Source organism: Dendroctonus ponderosae, unplaced genomic scaffold (genome assembly GCF_020466585.1).
Source record: "Dendroctonus ponderosae isolate FM_Combo_2020 unplaced genomic scaffold, Dpon_F_20191213v2 Dpon_F_20191213_4, whole genome shotgun sequence".
NCBI lineage: Eukaryota > Metazoa > Arthropoda > Insecta > Coleoptera > Curculionidae > Dendroctonus > Dendroctonus ponderosae.
This window is the reverse complement of record NW_026018611.1, coordinates 8188001-8208610: the sequence shown is the minus strand read 5'-3', so window position 1 is coordinate 8208610 and position 20610 is coordinate 8188001. Positions and strand designations below refer to the sequence as shown.

At 33.8% G+C, this 20610-nt stretch overlaps 1 long non-coding RNA gene across 1 annotated transcript in view; it reads left to right on the top strand.

Annotated features, from left to right (window-relative positions):
• LOC125504212 overlaps positions 1 to 17282 on the top strand; it is a 45898-nt gene extending 28616 nt beyond the window's left edge. The window contains exon 2 of the long non-coding RNA XR_007281338.1: positions 16980 to 17282. This is a non-coding gene — a long non-coding RNA (uncharacterized LOC125504212). The remainder of the gene's footprint in view (positions 1 to 16979) is intronic.
• Positions 17283 to 20610: the final 3328 nt, after the last annotated feature.

Here is a 20610-nt window from a genome sequence, read left to right as displayed (position 1 = left end):
ACTTCAATTCCCACTTTATATCTTTCGGGAATAATGAACTGAATTCCCATCTCGCGAATTCTTTGGGCAACCTGCTCAAACTTGTCAAAATATGGAGTCTTTTTTTTAATTGCATAGCAGCCATACCGTGGTTGCACATCCTGTTCCAGCATCTCATATTTTACAATTTTCTTCTTATTATTTAGCAATTTTAAATACAAATTGAGAGTCTTAAAAGAGCCTATAAATGTAGCGTTACCTTCGTTCTGCAGTATCATTGGCTTAAGTTTGCTTAGTGCTACAGTTGTTGAATTTAATCCAACTATTTTATAACCGTAATCGAATACTTCAATCCCCGAATGTTTCAGTTGGTCAATGGTCGTTATTTTTTGGGAATATCGTGGAATTAGTATAATTTGTAGGCATTCAACGTCCATTACAGCCCAAAAAAATACACAGGCTATGAACCAGAAGGATCTTATTATGGACTTATTTTTGATAAAAGACGGCACTGATGTTCTTAGTCCAGTTGCAAAAAATTCAAATAACTTCAATTTGGTTGGAGAATGATATATCTGCAAACACTTATCACACAATGCTACCAAAACAATAATTATGACACACAATGTTATGGTAAAACAGCTCATTATCTGCGAGAAACTAGTTGGAAGAACATGAGGTGTTGGGACTAGCGCTATAATGTTATTGAGCATATGTGGCTGCGTACATGTTACATTTTGTTTTATAGCTTCAGATATTTCATCATTGTTAAATGGTTGAGTTATGTGGCACAAATCATCCTCGAAATTTGATATTAAGGTAAAAACCTTCTCAGTGAACATATTATCAAGTGGTTGATCGTTTAAAATTATCGTTGAATTCGTAAATTTCTGAAACGCATCCAGAAAATTCACATCGAAATTGTAACGGGACTCTACAGCAGTTGTAGCTGAACACGTCATGATTCTTATCGGGTAGCCATTAGTGTCAACAAGTTTATCTGGAAATTCCTCGACTTCCTTTGTAAAGTTTCTGGCTTCCAGAACTTCGGTTTTATTCCTAAATGGATCAAATATGGCCAGTTTCAAAGTAACATTGTGATATAACAGGACAAAATTTAATATCTTTCTGTTCCAAATTGCACGCGATAGTTGTTCAATTGTTGCCGGGTCGAACACTTTTTCGCAAATTGTAAATTTGTATGCTCCTCTATTATTGAAGTAGCTTGAGCCCACAAAAGTGTCCAATATGAAGTGAAATTGTTCCACTGATCCAATTAAAACGATGCTCATTATGTCAACAAATTTGGAAAACGCATTAATTTCTTCTTCGCTGAAGATGAGCTTCTTGCAACCTTTTGCACGAGAAAACGCTGCCAAACCTTCATAACAGGATGGTGAATTGTGTGTAATTATGACACTATATGTGGTAAAGTGCTTAGGCATTTTTACATTTTCCAGGTAAAGTCTATAATCTCTTGTTAAGGAGTTTGCTTCTAACGCTACTTCAGATTGCATTAAGCAACAACTTTCAATTACCCAGCACAAGTTCAGAATAACAGTGGGCCACATGATATTGGACTTTTAACCGCTCAACTAACCACGTCTGTTATTCTACTTTAATTTTTATACGAGCAATCAATCATCGGCATATGGAGGGCGGAGGCCGGTAAATATTTGATCTCGAATCTGTACTTTATACTAACTAAACAAATAAGACAATTTAAATCAAATAGGAAACTGAGGTTGATCCATCAATTTTCAAAGTATGTCAACGGGACAATTTTCTTGTTCGACTTGTTTGCTCCCTCAGTCAATAAACTGCTAATGTGCTCAGCTTTTGGTGGTTTAAATATTTGGTTATTTTCATTTGTTGTGCGCTTGCCACTGATCAGGAGTGATCGAGAATACCAATTAATTAACTAGCTCCTTTGTGGCTTTAAAAAGTCTTGATACTTTGAGGTACCGTTGAGTTCATGTTCGATATCTGAGAAGACTTCGTCCAATGTTTTATTTTTCGTCAAGGTTGGTTGTTACTTAAAGCATTGTATTTTCTTTGGTGTTTTTCCAAATTTCAATTAGTGGTTGCACATCTGTGCTGTACCGGTAGATCAACTCATTGAGCATTTCTTTCGTTTTGCTCATTTCGACTGTATTTTAAATAAAGTTTTCGTGATTTGAGTCAGTTCTTTTTTATTGGTAAAGCTCATATGCCTAGTTTGTGCTTCTTTATCTGGATCATATATAGTTATACATTAAGAAGGTCGTTGAATCCACTTTAAGTGTGATGATATATTCGCTCTCTAAAGGAAAAATCACGATATTCTAAATTTGAAACTAAATCGATATATTTTCGTGGTGCCGATGATGTGCCGAAGTTTCATATTCATATTCTACAAGAAGTTTCATGTGAAAACGATATATTTTTTATGCTTTCTTGAACTAATATCAAATATCCTTCCGTACGAACAAGATTCATCCTCCTATAATCCGGGCTGTTCCAACTTTTCCAGAACGCTGTACGAGTTTAAGAGGTTTTCATATTATCGAAACTTAAATTACTGCGGTGGAAAAATAATAGGAAAATTGCTCGGTTTACCGAACAAGTTTTACAACACTTTAGATTTTAGTTTTACCAATATTACTTTACAAGTTTGAACACCAAAAAAAGTTGAGCAGCTTGGTTATTGATGTAAGTCATTGTTCAAATGTGATGCACGTAATAAATCCATGAAATTCAGCGTCACGATTGTAAGTAGAGAAGCAGTCATTTAAACTACATTTAATCGGCTTCGTTTTTGAATGGCTTTTTTAGTGGAGATTTTCATACTAAGTTGGTATCTAATAGGTGTTTTTATTCTCTTAATATTTATGGCCAGATAAAAAATAAACGGCAACAATTTCAACGTTTTGGGAAGCAAGTCACCAGAACGGCATAATCTTTTAAAACGGTTTATTTATAACTTTGTAGTTTGGCTTTATTAAATTGCAAAGCTAGTCGCTAAAGTTGTTCAGCTGCTGAGTCGGAATTACCAAAGTCCGATCATTGAAAAGGTCCTTTTCCTTTTGATGCGATATAAATTATATTCAAAATGAAGTTCTTGGAGGCAAACTTCCCGAAATTCCTTCGGAAGGATTTGATAAATTACATACAGTAAACGATCCTTATATAAATATACGTTCCACAATTTTCTTTTCAATCTTCTCTTTCTCATGATGAATATACTGTCGACCCCAGGAGTCTACTCGGACTCTATTTTTCTGCTTGCCAAATAATTCCGGAGGCTTTTCGTGATTATGAGGCTCTTTTTTCATTTCGAAATAATCTGGTGAACAGTGACGCGCGAAAGATCCAATATTTTCGGGTACATGCAAACTTAGAGTTATAGTTTGCGAAATAAAAGCTAAAGTTCTGATTTATGTTAATCTCTCACCGAATCAAATAATTAGAAGATAATTTATAGTGCAGCGGAGCCTTAAAAGCGCACCGATGTAATGGTTTTTATGATTTATTAATTTTACTTAACAATGTACTTAGACTAAAATGTTAGGAGGAACTGAGATAAATATTTGCCTGGATATCAGGCTTGATGCTTTATTTTCAAGGTGTGTTCATATCTCACAAATATATGTTTATATAAAATTAATATATATTTCTCTGTTATTTTAATAGTTTTTCACAACTGATGCATATACACGCATACGTTAGCTTTCAGTGCTTTATTGACTTTATGTACAGGGTGTTTTTAACCTGATTCAACACGGTTCCCATCAGATTTTTCCTAAGTGAAGTTTTTTACTTGGCAAGTGTATTTTTAACTCCTCTCTTCAGTAGTAGAAAAAGGAGCGCTCTAAGACAAATTATTTTTGAGATATGTTTATAAAAACACTCATGTTCAGTTGTTTGAGGAAACTTTAAAGACTTTTGTATGAAAATGGTCCACATTGCGCAAGTAATGGTTTACTGGATAAATGGGCTATTTAATGCTCTATCTAGTGATGTATAAATGAGCGCGCTGGCCCAATTTGTTGATATAATGCAAGACATCAGCAAAAACGTGCCGTCTCTAACTAAATGTCTCACACAATAATTTTCAAATTTAGCCTTTTGTGTAAAGACTAATGCCAACATTTTCCAAGTTGGAAAACTGCTTTTTAAAAGCTCTAACCGGTGACCAGCACTGTAGCTCAAATGGTTTTAGAGATTTGGTCAAGGCCTGGCTCATTAATAATGATATTTGAAAAAAGTGATTAATGAAACCGACGTTTCTTTTTTTTTGCAATTTTTGAGCTTTCCTTGCTGTTGACTGGAAAGAGTCATCTTAAAAACCACCCTATACATAACATCGAAAATCCTTCAAACTAGTTCAGTTCCATATCATCACTATAAAGTAGCCGAATGCCTGGAGTAAATTGCTTTGTTCTTTCTCCAGTTTTTCGTCAATAAAACCCACTTGGATCGGAGGTTTTCTGGCTAACTTTAACGATTATACCGACAATCTCTTTGTGACTCGATGCTCAAAGAAATAATCGAGTTGAAAACATGAACGCGATTTATCACATGCTGTTCGACTCTGGCATTATGCGACCCTTATGGACGTTACACTCTCAAAAACGGTTTTAGATTCACGTCTTGCAGATGACCCCTGACCTCCCTACTGATAGTTTCTTTGTGGCGTCTCTATTTGTAGGAGTTTTTGCGTGGGTCCTAAAATAAATTCTTCTGCAGTTAAAGTTGTTTAGACTCTTCAGATATTACCGTAGGTCAGACAGCTGGTGCATGTGTTTTGCGTAATACTTATATAATTTTTTTATTCCCAGACTTTTTACATCGCATTAGACGAAATAGCGTTTGGGGACTCAAAATTTCAGCTAAAAGCAGAGCCGGAAAGTAAAGCGAGTATTCCAACTCTTTCGAGAAAAGTCGGCAAAGTTTTCTGTAAACTGCGTCTCCAAATCGTTTGCAGATATATCGAACTTTTCATGGGTATTGTATTTGCATCTTTTAGATAATAAAAGGACAATAATGGCAGATAAAAGTATCAAATGCTAAAAGTCGAATTGCTTCTTTTTATATAAATGTTGCCTCATGTCTAAACTCCTGAGTCAAGCTTTTGCTTGCTGCATGGTTTAAGCACAGCTTAAATATCATATCATGATAGCTGTAGTTCCAGTTCAAGTTTTTCATTTAATCCAAATTTTTAAACATCAAAAAAGTGTATAAGTTGCGGCATGTTTGCAAATCCATTTAAATCCGATACAATAATCCCGATTAGCGACTCATTTAACAATCTTACTTCAATTTTGATTCCGTAAAGGCAAAGGAAAATTTAATAGACTCTTTCACAGTAAAAATATTCCTTTCAATGTTATCATTTGAATATTTCAAATTAAGGAAGTATTGTGAACTGTTATCACTGATTGATTTATAAGGCTTTCTTTGCGAAAACTGACTTCGTGGCCTACTTAGCTACTTGATTTTTTGCTCTATTTGTCTTCTTTCGCTTCGAAACGAAACAATTTGCTTTGCTAAGGTCGTTATTTATGTCACTTGACGTATGTTTTTCTACTAAATTTAATCATTCCGTTTAATATTTTAAACTTTTTCATGCTCGACTCGCTCTGTTTTTCCTCACAACAGACTGATCCCGAGATAGATTAACTGAGCGTTAAGAAGCAATTTTTTCACATCTTTTAAAGTGCACGTATTTTTTATATTGGCTTCGATTAATGTTTATTGAGCTCACAGAGCCCAATTCTGGTTTTAGCAATATAAAAATGGTCACTTTTTGATATTTTTTTCATGTATTTTTACAACAAGCGCGCTAAACTCTTCTCCTATGAATAAATCATTTGGTTCCCATCTAGGGACGTAGGTTTTCCTAAAATCTAAATGGTTTCTTGTTAAATTCGGTAAACATTCCACGTCTTATGAAAACTTTTGAACCGCCAAAATCCCACGGGAAAACTTTCCTAAAGATACACAAAGAGAATTCTTTTCTTTAAGCCAAAGTCCGTCTTCTTAGAAAAACATCTCTGAAACTACGAGTTAGACTAGTTTACCACACATAAACCGTAAACTTTTTGCTTATGTTCGGCTAAAGCTATTTCCTTTCGTTGGTGGCTTAGGAAGAGCTGTGACTATCAAAACAATTTAATTAACTGAGGACAAATTTAGGCAAAAACTAGCTACTTCTCGAAACAGATGTTTCAGGTAAAATTATTTTACTGTTCTTGAATTTCTTTTGTTGGGTTAAATTAATATATACTTAGGGCTTACAGGAACTAGAATTTGATATATTTTCATGTAATTACAAGAAAGTTGATTAAGCTCTTGAGTTGGTCGACGTCGTTTCAGAAACAAATCTGAGTTTCCACTTTTCGGTTGAAAGAAAGCGTAAAACAATCTGCTTCTATGTTCTTAATCATTCAAGCATTCAAAATATTGTTTGTTAAGTGCGCTTCACGTCTTTCATCGTATGGTCGACTTAAAACTATTAGCTTTTCAGAAAAGTATAGAGTTAAAGGTCTAATAGCTATTAACAATTGAACGGAACTTAGCAGCTGTAATGACCCGATAAGCTGCTGATGCTAAAACAGTCCAGCTTTTATTCTCAGTTTTATCACTTCCCATTGAGGAACACTTCTTGAACCACATTTTACACAAATTTGAAAATTTTTCATTCTTGTCTATGTTCACTATTTTGTGTCTATTTTTATACTTGCTGATTCAAAAAAAGGAAGCTGATTTTCAACAATTTATAACAGGAAAATTTATTTTGCATGGGAATAAATGCTTTTAGGGGCATAGAGATAATAAAATAATCACATGCGAAATATGAAATCATTTATTAATTTAGAGTTAATTAATACGCTATTGAAATTCTAACGATTTTTTCGCAAACTCTTCGTTTGGTCCTTTTATGTTGTCCGATAATTTTCTCAAAGTTGAACTTTTTTTCAAGAATCGGCCGGCCGTCTTTTTCTCGTCATTTGAATATTAAATTTTTCAAAAAAGTAAATTTTCAAAATATTTACTATTATTGTTGTTTAGCACTATAAAATCACATAGAATTTAGTCTCGAAAATATGCAAAACATAATTAGAAATGATTGCTTGAAAGCCTCTATAAGCCTCAGTTGTAAACTTCTAAAAACAAATTTGCGACTTAACAAAAAAGCTAGGAATATAGCCAAACCACCTCTGCTAGTTTGTCATCATTGTGCATTTCCTGTTGGTTTGTTGTTCTTCGTTAAAATATATTGCCCTCATTTCCTCCAACCTAATGTTGCATATTTTATGATAAATTATTGGCGCACTCTATTTGAATATTTACTATAAGCTACAAAGACAAATTCCAGATATCCTTCTTCTAAAAATGATATACGCAACGTACCAAAATGGCAGCAAATTTATTTGTTCTCCACGCCTCTGGTTTCGCTAAGGTCTTGGTGCAAACATAAACATCCCCGAACAAGGTTTTCGCATTACACTCCTTATTGTTGGACGATTTGTTTGTTTTGCTGCCTGAGAAACTCTGTGCGCTTAATCTTCGGATTTTCGCTAACTTTAGATTAAACATTCTATTATAGCTTATCCAGCTATTTGTCTTTTTGTTTTAAAGAGAATACCTGCAGTAAAGAAGCACATAATTTAGTAATTTGGTGTTGTAAGATTAATTGCCTTTTTAAGGCAAGGAAATAAACAGTTTTATTTTCACTTGAAGGAAAACAATTTTAAATTGTAGAGTTTCTAGGGGTGATCGACAGTACCAACAAAATACGTAAATTTTGTGGTTTATTTTACCCATCAAAGCGCCACTTTTAATTGCTGAAGCTGGGGCTACCTACTGTTTCCTTTTCCTCTAATTGTCGTAAATATTTTGCTTTGAGTTTTCTGTACATGAAGAGCCTTACTTATTTTTTTTTGTGAACTCTCAGAACCTTCTTAGGCAGATCCAGGTTTATATTTATTACTCAGAGCACGAATGGGTTCATTTGTAAGTCAAGTAAGGTGAAGCTGAGATCAAAACTTTATGCAAATGCTTCGGCTTTGTTATACACACCGATTCATTTGATTATTCCATGCTTTGAGCAAAAAAAAAATAAATCTCTTCTTTTTCGAAGGGCCTAGGGACTGTATAAAAACGAAATGAGTAAACTAGCGGTCTGGAAAACACAATCAGTGATTTAAATACGACCATGGAGCAGGCAAATTGATTATAACCACGAAGGGAAGCGTTTCAATTTTTTTCCTCTGTAGAAGCACGCCGTTAATATTTTATGTGATAAAAGGAGAGGAAGATTTATATTTCAAAAGCGACAACGAAATAGGTCACAACGGAAAAGAAAAAATACTCCAACCGACGACTTAATTGAAAACTACTGTATTGTTATCTTTGTCACGTAAGCAGAAAGAAATGCTAAAATAACGGACGAAGATTTTTCGGAAAATTTGCCACACTTGCGGAATACTAAATTTAGGTTCCTGTGTTTATTTACCACAACAAAGTGGATTAATTACGGTTATATAAAGTCGTTTAAATTTCTGATGGAATAATTGAATCATCCAACCCATTTCTCGTTTCTGAAAAGTTTGTCAGTTTTTTCCGCTTGAAAGACCCTTAAAAATGTATTTTCAGCCAGCTGAGGAATTTTACTTAGAACGAAGTCTTCTTAGCATATTAAATGCAAGGAAAAGAAAGTGTTAAGGTTTGCAACACTGAGCTCAAATGTTTGCTGTCACAATTGGCTTAGAGCATAAAAAAGTTAATAAATAAAACAGTTTAGTCCCAACATGCAAAGGAAATAAACTAAATACAAAATTGCAAAACATTTAATTAACTTAAACAACAAATGGAGAATTTGACCGAAAACCTTTTGAAAAAAACCTTTAAATCGCGTCATTTCAAAATCATGAAATTTAGTTGCAATTTCGATTTGTTGCATTGAAATGGCTGACAAATTTGCCGGTCTCGAAAATGATCATTTATTCCAAGCTTGGATTAAGAAACTATGCAGGTAACTTTAATGGCTTCAAATTCCTCTTTAAATTATTAAAATAGTTTGGAGGTCGAGGCCCGATCGCTTTATAGAAAATACGCTTATGGAATGTGATAGAAACCGGTCATTAAATAATTTCGCTAAGACACTGTAGATTTGTCAACTGGATTAAATGCACCAGCAATGATTAGTATTTTGAAATATTCTCATGTTATGTTGGTTAATCTATTTTTGTTTCTTGTGTTATCTGTTAACTTTTCCGATTCTTTTCATTCATCTTGAATTGTATTTTTAATTGTTTTCATAAAATGAACATATTGAAAGAAAAACTTATTGCAGTCTTGTGATTGTCGACTAGTTATTAATCTCATAAAATAAACTAATGTGGAAATTTAATCTTAATTAAATTTCCACATTAGTTTATTTTCTGCTTCTGTAGTCCCAATGTATTCGCAGGGTTTCAACCTAATAAAACATTTCCTTTTATCTTGTACTTCTTGAAACAAAGCCATTATGAAAAGCAATCTGAACTCCGAAAACATCATATGTTACGTTGTGATGGCTGCCAAGAAATTAGAAACCCTAAGATACCGCTTATTTCGGCTTATCTTCTTTGTGCTCTGCCATCAGTTATCCGTAATTACTTTTCACGTGTCGTCAGGAAAAGAAAGTAACAATGATTAGCTGATGTTGCTTATCCAGAGCGATCGGTAAAAACAAAATTCTGCTTCAGTGCCATTGCCATATCGAGGTCGACGATTTATATCTGAAAGCTTCGCTTTTAATGACGAAAATCCAGAAGATTGGAAAACCTAATCGATAAATGTAATATGAGATAAATTCGTATGAGAGATGAGCCGTTTTCGATAACAAAATCTTTGAGCCATTTTTTTCAGAACAATAATTTCCTTCACTCAATTAATTTATTGTTAAATATTTCTGAGTTTTCCATTAACTTTCCGTCAACTAGTCTTACGTAAGACATTTCTGTAGGAAAAAGGTTAGCGTACAAAAATCAATGACGACCAAGAGAAAATAATATTTTCGCTGTTTTTTTTCAATATTCTGTCAGTAAAATACAGAAACGCTATCTATTAACTCTCGAATCTACACATTGAAACAGAAATATTTATTGGTAATGTTTTGCTAAAATGGCACTAATTATCACAGTCAATTGCAAGTAACCAATTTATTTTGAGAATTGGGAATTAAATTCAACAGAACTCATTAATATTTGCTGTTGTCGTTTACTAGCTGTTTTCGCCCACTTCCATAAAATGCGAGTTTATTCAATATTGAAGTGTTCATTTGTCTCTAAATACCACTTCCAGAGAAAGCCCTCCAATTCCCGAAATCATTCAGAAAACCCGTCCTTACGACCCACATAGAGCTACCCTTTTCTTTCGGTTTAGATCCTGTTCTTTGCAAAAAAATCAGCCTTAAAGCCACTCGTGACATCCGAACAATTCTTGATATATAAGCAAGGAATGGAACGTGTATTTAAAAACCCTTCCCGTTGTCTAGAAGTTTTATTGCAAAGAAGGAAAGGTTGGGATCTGACAATGTCCGGAAGGTGAACTGTTTCGGAATGTTGTCTCATGTTTTGGCAGAGAATTTACATTTACATTTTACATTCGTGTAATTTAGCAACGCAAACGCGAATGTGTCCCGATCATAAAGGGTGGCTTTTTAAAATTGCTATAAAAGAAAATTCAGAAAAATGCTTCATATTAATGTTATGAACCAGGAAAATGTCGGCAAATACCAGATGCGTTAGTGAAACACCGATTTTCCGTTGACTTTAATAAAGTTGTACTTTCACGTTTCACCGGCGTATGTCTTTAAACACAAATGTTTCCATTTTAGATTGTTTTATTACTTGTTCTCAGTTCAACAATAACAAAGTTGGGATGCATTTGGAATTTTCATAACAACAATTACAAACATGAAGGAAACTCCCGGAAAAAACAACATTATCCACAGCAAATAACTTTGCATGTATGAAAATACGTTTAAAATAGCTTAAGGTAATTATTTACCTGGAAGTCTATACTATAGTGATTCGTCGAAAAGTGAGAGTAAATATGTACAAAAAAAAAACAATTTTCCGGTTGTTTAAGTGCCTTTACGTGCAAAATATCAGAATGAAGTTTTTGTTACTACGGTTTAGACGCTAAAAAAAGAGGCAAATGTAAACGAGCTCTGGACAAAAAGTAGAATTGAACGTTTTACAGGCCGAAAAATAGGAAAAGTATAGGAGTCAGGAAAATTAACTTAAATGCATCAAAAGTATCGAAGTTTTGGTTAATAACAAGGTAGGTTTACTAACGAAATAAGAGATTTAGCGGACGAAAATCGAAACGCATATCTACAATATTGTAGTAATAAGACGCCTAACAATTATGAGAAATACATAAATACAAGAAATCATGTAGCCTCTAGGATAAGAAAAATAATATTGGACACGATTTACCAAAGAGATGGAAGACAATTCTTATATACTTAAAGGAACAAAACAACCTATTAATAAATATAACAACTTCAATAAAATATAAGCAGAAAAATGGACAGCTTACATCGAAGAACTCCAGAATAAAGGGAATAACCACGCAGTAGACGGCGAAGAAGGAGAGACAGAAGAAGAAGACACGAAAAAATCATACAAATTACAAGCGAAGAACTTAGGAACACCAAAGGAAAATTAAGAAAAGGGAAAACCCCCAAGACCGTATAGCATACCCAATGAGCTCCTAAAATATGGACGAGAAATAATAATTGAAGATGAGTTACTGCATTTTTGCAAAAAAAAATTAGATACCAAGCATACAAAAAAGGAAATAAGGATAATCCCAGCAACTATCCTACGATGACCTTGCTTAAAACAACACTAAAATTGCTAACGAAGATAGTCGCCAATAAGATCACTAAAGAATGTACAATAAGTGAAGAACAACAAGGCGTCCGACAAAATAGGTTAACAAAAGTTGCAACTTTCATAGTCAGATAAACTGCTGAGAAATCAATTGAATATAACTATCCTGCTTACACATGCTTTGTGTATCTGACTAAAGCCCTTGATTACGTGGGATTAGGAGAAGTGCTAAAATTACTTAAATAAGAAAACCAGCCCAGCACTTTAGTAGAGATAATAAGAAACATCAACAGAGACACCGAAACTTAAATTAAACTCGAGGATGAAAGAACATCGGAAGTAGACATTAAATCTGGAACAGATCAGGGGGATAGCCTAAGTCCACTATTATTCAATTTATTAATATACACAATTATAGGAGAAGCAGAGAAGGTAAGACGCGGATGGGCAGATAAACTTTCTTTGTTATGCGGACGACCCGATTCTGATCTCGGATAATGAACATAATCTGCAGCACTTGAAGCATACCTTTAAAACAACGGCAGAAACCTACAATATGCAGATATCAACATCTAAGACCAAATGACTCATACTAGCAAGGGAACCCAGACGAGAAAAATCGTAATTAACGAAGAAATAATCGAACAAGTTTTAGTATCTGGGAATTTATATATCAATCTACGGACATCTTAAACAATGTGTTTGAAAGCAGGCTAATAAAGCAGCTTATGAGGAATAAAGATATGAGGCTGGACGGGAAAATACGCATATATAAAGTCATGGCCATTATTAACATATTCTACCTTAACGAGAGCTGAAACAGCCGATTCAAAAAAATTACTCAGAATAACAGAAATCAAAAGATCAAGATCAATAACAGGTAAAACATTAAGAAAAAGAGTCCCGAACAGATGGAACAACTATGTGGGACACAAGATATCGTACGATGGGGCAGACAGAGATGACAAAGAAGAAAAAGAAGAGGTCTAAACGCTGGAAAACTTCATCAGTTTTAGGCGATGGCCGCTAAAGTCTGTCCCCGTTTTCATCCACAACTTGTATTAATTCCTTCAGATTTTTTGTACTTCTTGTGATAACTTTAACGAAACTTTACTAGCGATTTATTGCTCGCTGAACGCTTGAGGCAAATTATGTTCTTATAGGTGTTCTACATCTGATCTTATGTTTACATTTAATCTTATGATATTTCTGAGCTAAGAAAATATTCATGTTGGCAACTGGGGAAATGTTATTGCACGCCACTAACAACAAATACATACTCAAAATTTCCATTTGCAATAATTAGGTCTGAATAAACTATTAAATAAAGCTTTCAAACATACTGAATGCAAACAAATGCCCCTTTCGATTTCCGATATTTTATGTAGTAAATTTCGAAACGGAAAAGCCAGAATAAAAAAATCGCAGACCCATTTTCTAACAAGATTGAATAGAAGATTAACCTTTCTATCCCGGCCGTTCTCTAAATTATTAGGAGGACAAATAGTTCCATGAATCTTTAAAAAATAAATCGTGTCCCCTGGAACAAGTCTTCCACAATTATTTCTTTTCCTTCCGCTCGTTCTTGCTACCTTTGAGTCTCCCAACTAGGCACTTTTCTTTCAACCCTAACTGGTATTTATTGCAATGGCGATGTTTATTTCTTCATAGGACAGACTTTTGTCTCCCTCCGGGCAGATACACTGACGGAATTATTAGCATTTTAAGAGGCTCCCCATTTTGTACAGACAAAATGTATTAAAATGGATCGAGCATGTCAATCGGCTAAAGGTTTCCATTTGATCGGATTTCATGAGATATTGACTTGTTTGCTTTTGAGAATCGAATTGTTTGTTGACAAATAACATCCAAGCGATGGGACATTGTGTATCTAGTACGTTTAGCCGATTACTTAGCTATTTTCAAACAATAACATACACTTTCCTGAAAAACCAAATAAATTAAATTCAAGATACTCAGTTACAAAGTTGAATAAATTACGCATATCTGCATAACGCTAAAACATATTCAGTTCTGAAATCAGCTGAAAAAGGCCGCTGATATTATTCATTTCTGAATAATATATATTCTGAATATAAATAATTCGTTTCTGAAATTATTCAAAATCTGAACGTTTTTCACAACTAATCTCTGAATTATCGCGGATTGGATCGGACGCTTTGGCGGAAAACAAAAGAAACATTAACCGCATCGCTTTCCATTTGCTTTACTTTTCACAAAGGATCAAATTTACGGCAGTATTGTTCATAGAATTGTTGCCGACATAATCCGATTTTGATTGCACCGATTCCGATAATACCTCGAAAACTGTTCGGTATCGAGTTGGACAGCTAAAATTTCCCATTTTTGTAACTGATGCTTATTGAAATAACTCAGTTCATAGTTTATCTGCTAATATTCGAGGTAAAAAGGTGAAACCTGTTATCGAAACAATTTTATCCGTCTACTGAAAAACACTTTTTATCTGATGGAAAAGGAGTGTTTTGGCAATTGCTCCAAATCGATCAAATTTTAGCCACTTTACGAAAAAAAGGCCCTCTATATCTCGAACTGAATTTTTCATCACATTGAGAGCCGAATCTCTTTGGTATGTAAAAGTAGTTCGGCTTCAAATCTTAAGAGGCTCTTGTGTTATTTAAAAAAGCATGATCGACGTTTACGGACTTTCAAACATTTCGATTTGTTGCTTGGGGCCTATAGAGGTATATTTCTAAAAATAAATTTGGCACTAGTTTTATATTAAGGCTCTTTACGAATGTGGAATGCCATCGATAGTGTTTCCACCTTCAAACGAGGCATAATTTGATAATTAACTCTTTGTCGAGGATAAACAAAGTTATATAGTTTACATAATTATCACAAACTAATAACAAACGGCCGGTTAATTAATCCATGTTGTTAGTGAACTCACGGATATGGAATTGCGGTGGCGCGATTTTAATCAAGGAGTTAACTTAACTGTCACCCAAACTGTACTGCTAATCCGAACTTGTAGGAGATTATCAGTTCATTAATCTTCGAATTCGCATTAATATCCTAAAGTGTTTTGTTTTGAGACCGCGATCCACAGAAAGGATTAGAAACTTCACGGTAAAAACACGTTCCATTTTCCTAGTGAACTAATGAGTTTTTTTGTCGTTATATTTTGTGTAAGGAAGCCACTTGGGTTTATCTGAACATTGCTTTATAAATATGTATTATACCAGTAATATATCAAGATCGGTTTGTTGCATATGTCTTGAAGCTTTCGCATCCAAAGCTATTTTAAAATTGCCTTTTAATGGTAGAGTTACCAAACATTTTCTTTATTAAAATCCAACTATACTTTTGGACATCTCACGATTGATGAAATGTATCGCTTAAGGACCTAAATATGTAGGCTTTTACATCTTTTGCTGTTAGAGCATACGCATTGTAACACTTGAGACGCTAAATTTGCCCAATTGTTTTTCCAACTTTTATACCAATACACATTTCCTTGATGCTTGTAAAATACTTTTATTTCAGTTACTCTTTTTGTGACTGATTGTTTTCAGTGGGCGAATGGTTTAGAAGGTATAAAGAAAATAGTATGTTTCTACACAGAAGTTTAAATTATAGAGTTCGTTAATTGAATTGAAAATATTGTGGCAACTTGCTTCACACACTTTATTTGATTTTTTAACGTTAGTTGCTTTGAAAGAAGTACTCGAGTTACAAAACCTACATCCTTAGAGTATTTCTACAAACCTTTAACGTAATTGCCTTTAAATTCCATTTCGGATGACCACTTTCCAGAATGCTTGGCAAAAGTTTAATTTGACCACCGGTCATAAAGTTTCATCGAATCTTTTTCAGATTTAACCACGATTTGATTTTCGGATTTCCAAGCTTGCGATAAATTGAGTTATGGCAACTAGCAACAGATGGCTAATATTTTATAATTTTAAGGCGTACACATTTTGATAACAAGCGTGATTAATAATACGAAAAACCAGAAAAACAAAATAATAGAAAATTGAGTAATTAGAAATTTAGGAAGGAAAAATTTTCAAATTGAGCCTCAATTTGGAAATCTATTCATGAGAGTTCTAACTGTTTTTTTGATTTTCATATTCATTTTTTTTAGTGATCTAATTTTTCCAATTCCCTCTACAATTTTAAAAGATGCCCTCTAAATCTAGAGCTCTGATATCTCTCATGCGTACATAGTTTTTTTTAAATGAATCAAAAAACTTTATTGGTTTTTACATTACCACTTCCAGCGTTATGATCAGTTCCCAGCCATTTTTCGCAGAAATTGGGCTTTACTATTCATAGATAATCAATGAGGAGACCTCGAGTTACTACTAAAATACTAAACTTGTAATGCTCAAACTTTTGTTCACTTTTTTTTTCTTTTATGTTTTGAATGGTTTTTTATTTTTGCAACCATAGCATTTAATAGATTGGTTTCAGTGCTTGCTTTTTCTTATAGTGTTACTGACATTCATATTATTCGCTTTAAAATCGTTCGTTTCATCTGGTATTATGCTCTAAATTCATCTATGAGCGAATTCAGGGAGTTAACTGCACATAAAATTGTATAAAATATTTTAGTTCAATAATTGTAGCCCTATAATTGCAGTAAAATGTGATGTAACTTCGCCTAACATGTGCCCGAATCAATAAAAACTTTCCTAATTTAGAGATGAGGGTTTTAGTAACTTTAGAAAGCGAGAATATCGAATATCGAGAATAATTAGATTTTTGCCGATGGGGAGGCATACAGTTTCCTAAGCTGCTTTCTATGAATAGTTGACACTCTTATGACCTGCCATAAAAGTAATCGCATAGCCTTGTAAAAAAGCCTTTAAAAGTATGTACTCTTCAAAACGAATCAGACCTGAAAACATTTAAATTGGAATTAAAATGCAGGTTTTCTATTGGTATTAACAAATTTTGTGTCGCTTAAAAACTCGTGTTAGTTCATTGACAATTAGTTGGTAATCGATCTACAATATGAAAGTGATTTTGAATGAAAACAGCTTCCAATTGCATTATTTATGGAACAGTTGCAGGCGTGCTTACAAATATCTCATGTAATTTTGTTTTCTGTTTAATGAAAACTTTGTTTTCTATTTGCAGGTGTGTTGCTGTCAGGCAGGCGAGGCTTTTAATCGGGGCGAGTTTTAGAACCATTATTTTCATAGAAAATACACTTTTGCAACTGCATGTGACAAATTTCGATAAACAAACCATCACAAATGATTAAAAGAAAGTAGTCAAATTGTAATGGAAATTAAAAAAAATACAAATTACCATTTATGTACAATTGAGAGTACCTCAACAGCATCGACAACTTTACATCGAAACATTGATTTAATTCAGCATATTCGTGACTTTACAAGTTGTCCCAGTTCTTTGAATAAAATATATGTGTGAACCGTTTCTAAACGATTTATGGCTCAGCTATAATGGGTGCTCACTTCTACTGACTTAGCCCAGGAAAGATTTAGATAAAGCAGAAATATGAAGGAGGTATGACCTGTGCGAATATACCGTATCAAGGACGGCTGTAATGTAGGCCACTCATTTATAATACTTAAAGCATACGTCTCGTTACATAAAGTCTGCTTTTTATGGGATTTGCCGTTAAATTTATCAAGCAGTACTAAGGTTTTGATTTTAAAAGCCCTGGAAAGTTTATCTGTGTTGTCTAAATTTAAAAAGTGTTCTGGAAAAGAGTAACTGTGTTATTGAAACGCTCATGTTTCGAAAAAACACGAAAATTAGTTAAAAGACGATAGTTGACCTGATTTTTTATTTAAAAGTTCAAAAAACCGACTGAGAATTAGCGGAAATAAAATAAACTGTAACTTGCTTTGTTAGGAGTTCGATGACTCTGACTCAACTGCTCATGTTTTCATTACAAAACTTTTACATTTCATGCACCGTTGGAATATTGCAAAAAAATCGCGTGTGCACAAAGAACTCATCTCGACTTCCGGCCGCTTCAACTTGCTGCCTACCACACAGGTCAATAAGTAGAATACGTCGTGTGGCTTTGAAAAGAAAGTCGAAATTTTTCATAGCCACTGGGCAGATTAAACCTTCAAGTTGTGTAGACAAAATGGGGAACGATTATTGGAAAGGCGTTTAGGAAACGTTTCCTTTGAAAACTTGTACATTCGCGTCAGGCGTATATGGTTGTTTGTTTGGAATCCTATTCCGCAGCAGACGCCAAAATTGGTTTCCTTTAAAGGAGTGGTTATATTAAATTCTTCAGGCCTTTTATATTTTCGACAGTTATGAGTTGCTCCAATTATATCCGAACCTTGAGCCAGTCTAAAAGATATCGTGTGGAAAATGTTCGTTGCAGTTTCTACAACAGTCGCACTACACAATGCTTAAGTGATTTTGTTACCACATTTATTAGTGCTCTAGGAAAGTGATTGATAACTTAATAATGTGTTAGTTTTTATTTCTGTTTTAACTCTCGGTTGTCTAGTTCCTTCAATAATCGATCCCAAATGTGTTAATTAACAAGTTTGACTTTTATGGCCAAACAAAGACACTCTACGTTTGATACCGAATCATATTGTGCTACTGAAATCATTTTTCTAACTTTGTCCGGTGGGCAATAAGTTGAAAAAATGTAAATAAGCTCCTTTAATGTTACACTGTTAAAAAGGAAAAAAAATAAATTGGAAGTAGCAAAAACAGTTCTTGTTTTATATTAGGATACGAGTGATAAACCTAAAAGAAAGTTAAAATTTTCCATTTTTATAGGCTATGAACCGTTATTTAATGGAGTGTTGTCCATTTGCTAATTTAGAATTTATTAGAAAATTAATGAATACGTAGACAAATCATATGAAAATAGTAAAATAATTATAATTTGACGGCTATTGCACAACAAACATTTTTAACTGCACAAGATAAAAAGTGATTTCTCACAGATCTGTATTTCTATATCCCAAAAGTTTTCGATCAACACTGATCCACAGGTCGCCAGTTTTTGCGCAATTGTTTGGAACAAATCTGCATAGAATTGAAATAATTTCAGTTAATCAGTTAGAAAATAAATCGAATCAACTTAGGGTAGCATAACAAACGTTTTTTATTAGCGCAGCATTCTCCATTGGACCAAATAGCTAATCCCTGAAACATTGTAGAAATAACGGTAAAATCCGACGAAATAAATCTGAAAAATTGCTGAAAAGTTGCTTACAATTCAATGTTTATACCGACAAACAACCGATACTGCGCTACTCAATAGCAAAGTGGGGCTGCACTAAACGCATCGAAATCTCCATTTAAGGCGCCCCTTTGTTTTACCAGTCTAAGGGGACCGAGGAGGCTTGGTCGGGTGTCCAAAAGAGCGCATAGAGCACCATCTTGTGATTCGGATTAAATAATAATTAAACTATTTTCAAAAGGCTTTTAAATTATCAATTTTCAAGTTACAATAGCATTACAATGCATTATCTTTGTAACTTGAAAATTGCGTTAAACATTACAAGTAATGGAAAAATAACATCTTCCTCTCACACTTTATTAAATTTAAATAAATAATTCAATGCACTGACATAAGTTAATTTAGAATTAGTAGTTAAAGCCCCAGAACGTAAAAATCCATTCTACTTAAATATGCACTAAGCACTAGTAGCAAATTTTCTACACTCTCATATGTAATAAATGTTTCACAGAGGCACATGCGAAATTTTAAGTTGCATTCGTATCTCACATCTAAATGGTTCAGAGAAAGCCACGAAATTTCTTATTTTATGATACAAAGTGACCCATTTAAAGTTTTAACTTTCGCATAGCTCTTTCCGCTCACGTAGTTAACCGATGTGGTTTGCGGGCTACTGAAAAAATACGACAGCGCAATTTAGGTAAAACGAAATGGCTGAATTAGAGCAAAGGCAATTTTGCTATATGCCTTAACAAGTTTATAGGCGATGCGAAAATAAAGCACTTTATGATGGCAGTAGCTGAAGGAAAAAAAGCCACTTTTTCTAGAGCTGTATAAAAAATTTACCCCAGAAAATTACACATTACGAGTTAATAGGCATTTGATTTTTATCGCAATACTAATTTTACATATAGATTTCCTGTATTTCTTTAATTGTTTTTAGTGATTAGTCTTTTTGCTTTGCATTTTCTTTAATGTTCTGGTCTAGATCCTCAGACATAGAGCTCTTACTGGCTGGAATGTTTACTAGCTGACCTCGTTTTAAATTTTTACATTGAATTTATTCTCAGTAGTGTTAGTCCAATAGTAAGTAAGTCAGTAGTAAGAACTGTTACTAATCAGCCGGTCTAGAAAATATTAACTTTGCGCTTCATTGGCGTAGAGAGCTTCTCAATCAATTTTACTTGCAGGCTTATGGAAACTACAATTTGCTTGAGCTCAGTTAATTAAAAACTAGACGGATTGTAGTGATTTAAGATGCACGAACATTTCCAGATTGTATCTCTGGATATGTCCAAGTTAAAATCCTGAAAATTAAATTTTCTTGAAAAAGGCATTAAAAATAATTTGATAAATGCCATAAAGCAGTTGATTTCTTAAGATTCAAAAGACTAAATTTGAATAAAGAATGTTTTAAAACTAAACACACCTGTCCGGGTGAGATGTATTTCAAATGGAGAAAACAGCTCCAGCTTCAGCTGAAATAAAGCCCTGGAAATTTTGATTAATTAATATTACCTAGTCTAGTTGACATCTAGTTCCGTATATCCACGACCGCATGTATCGAATAAATCCAAG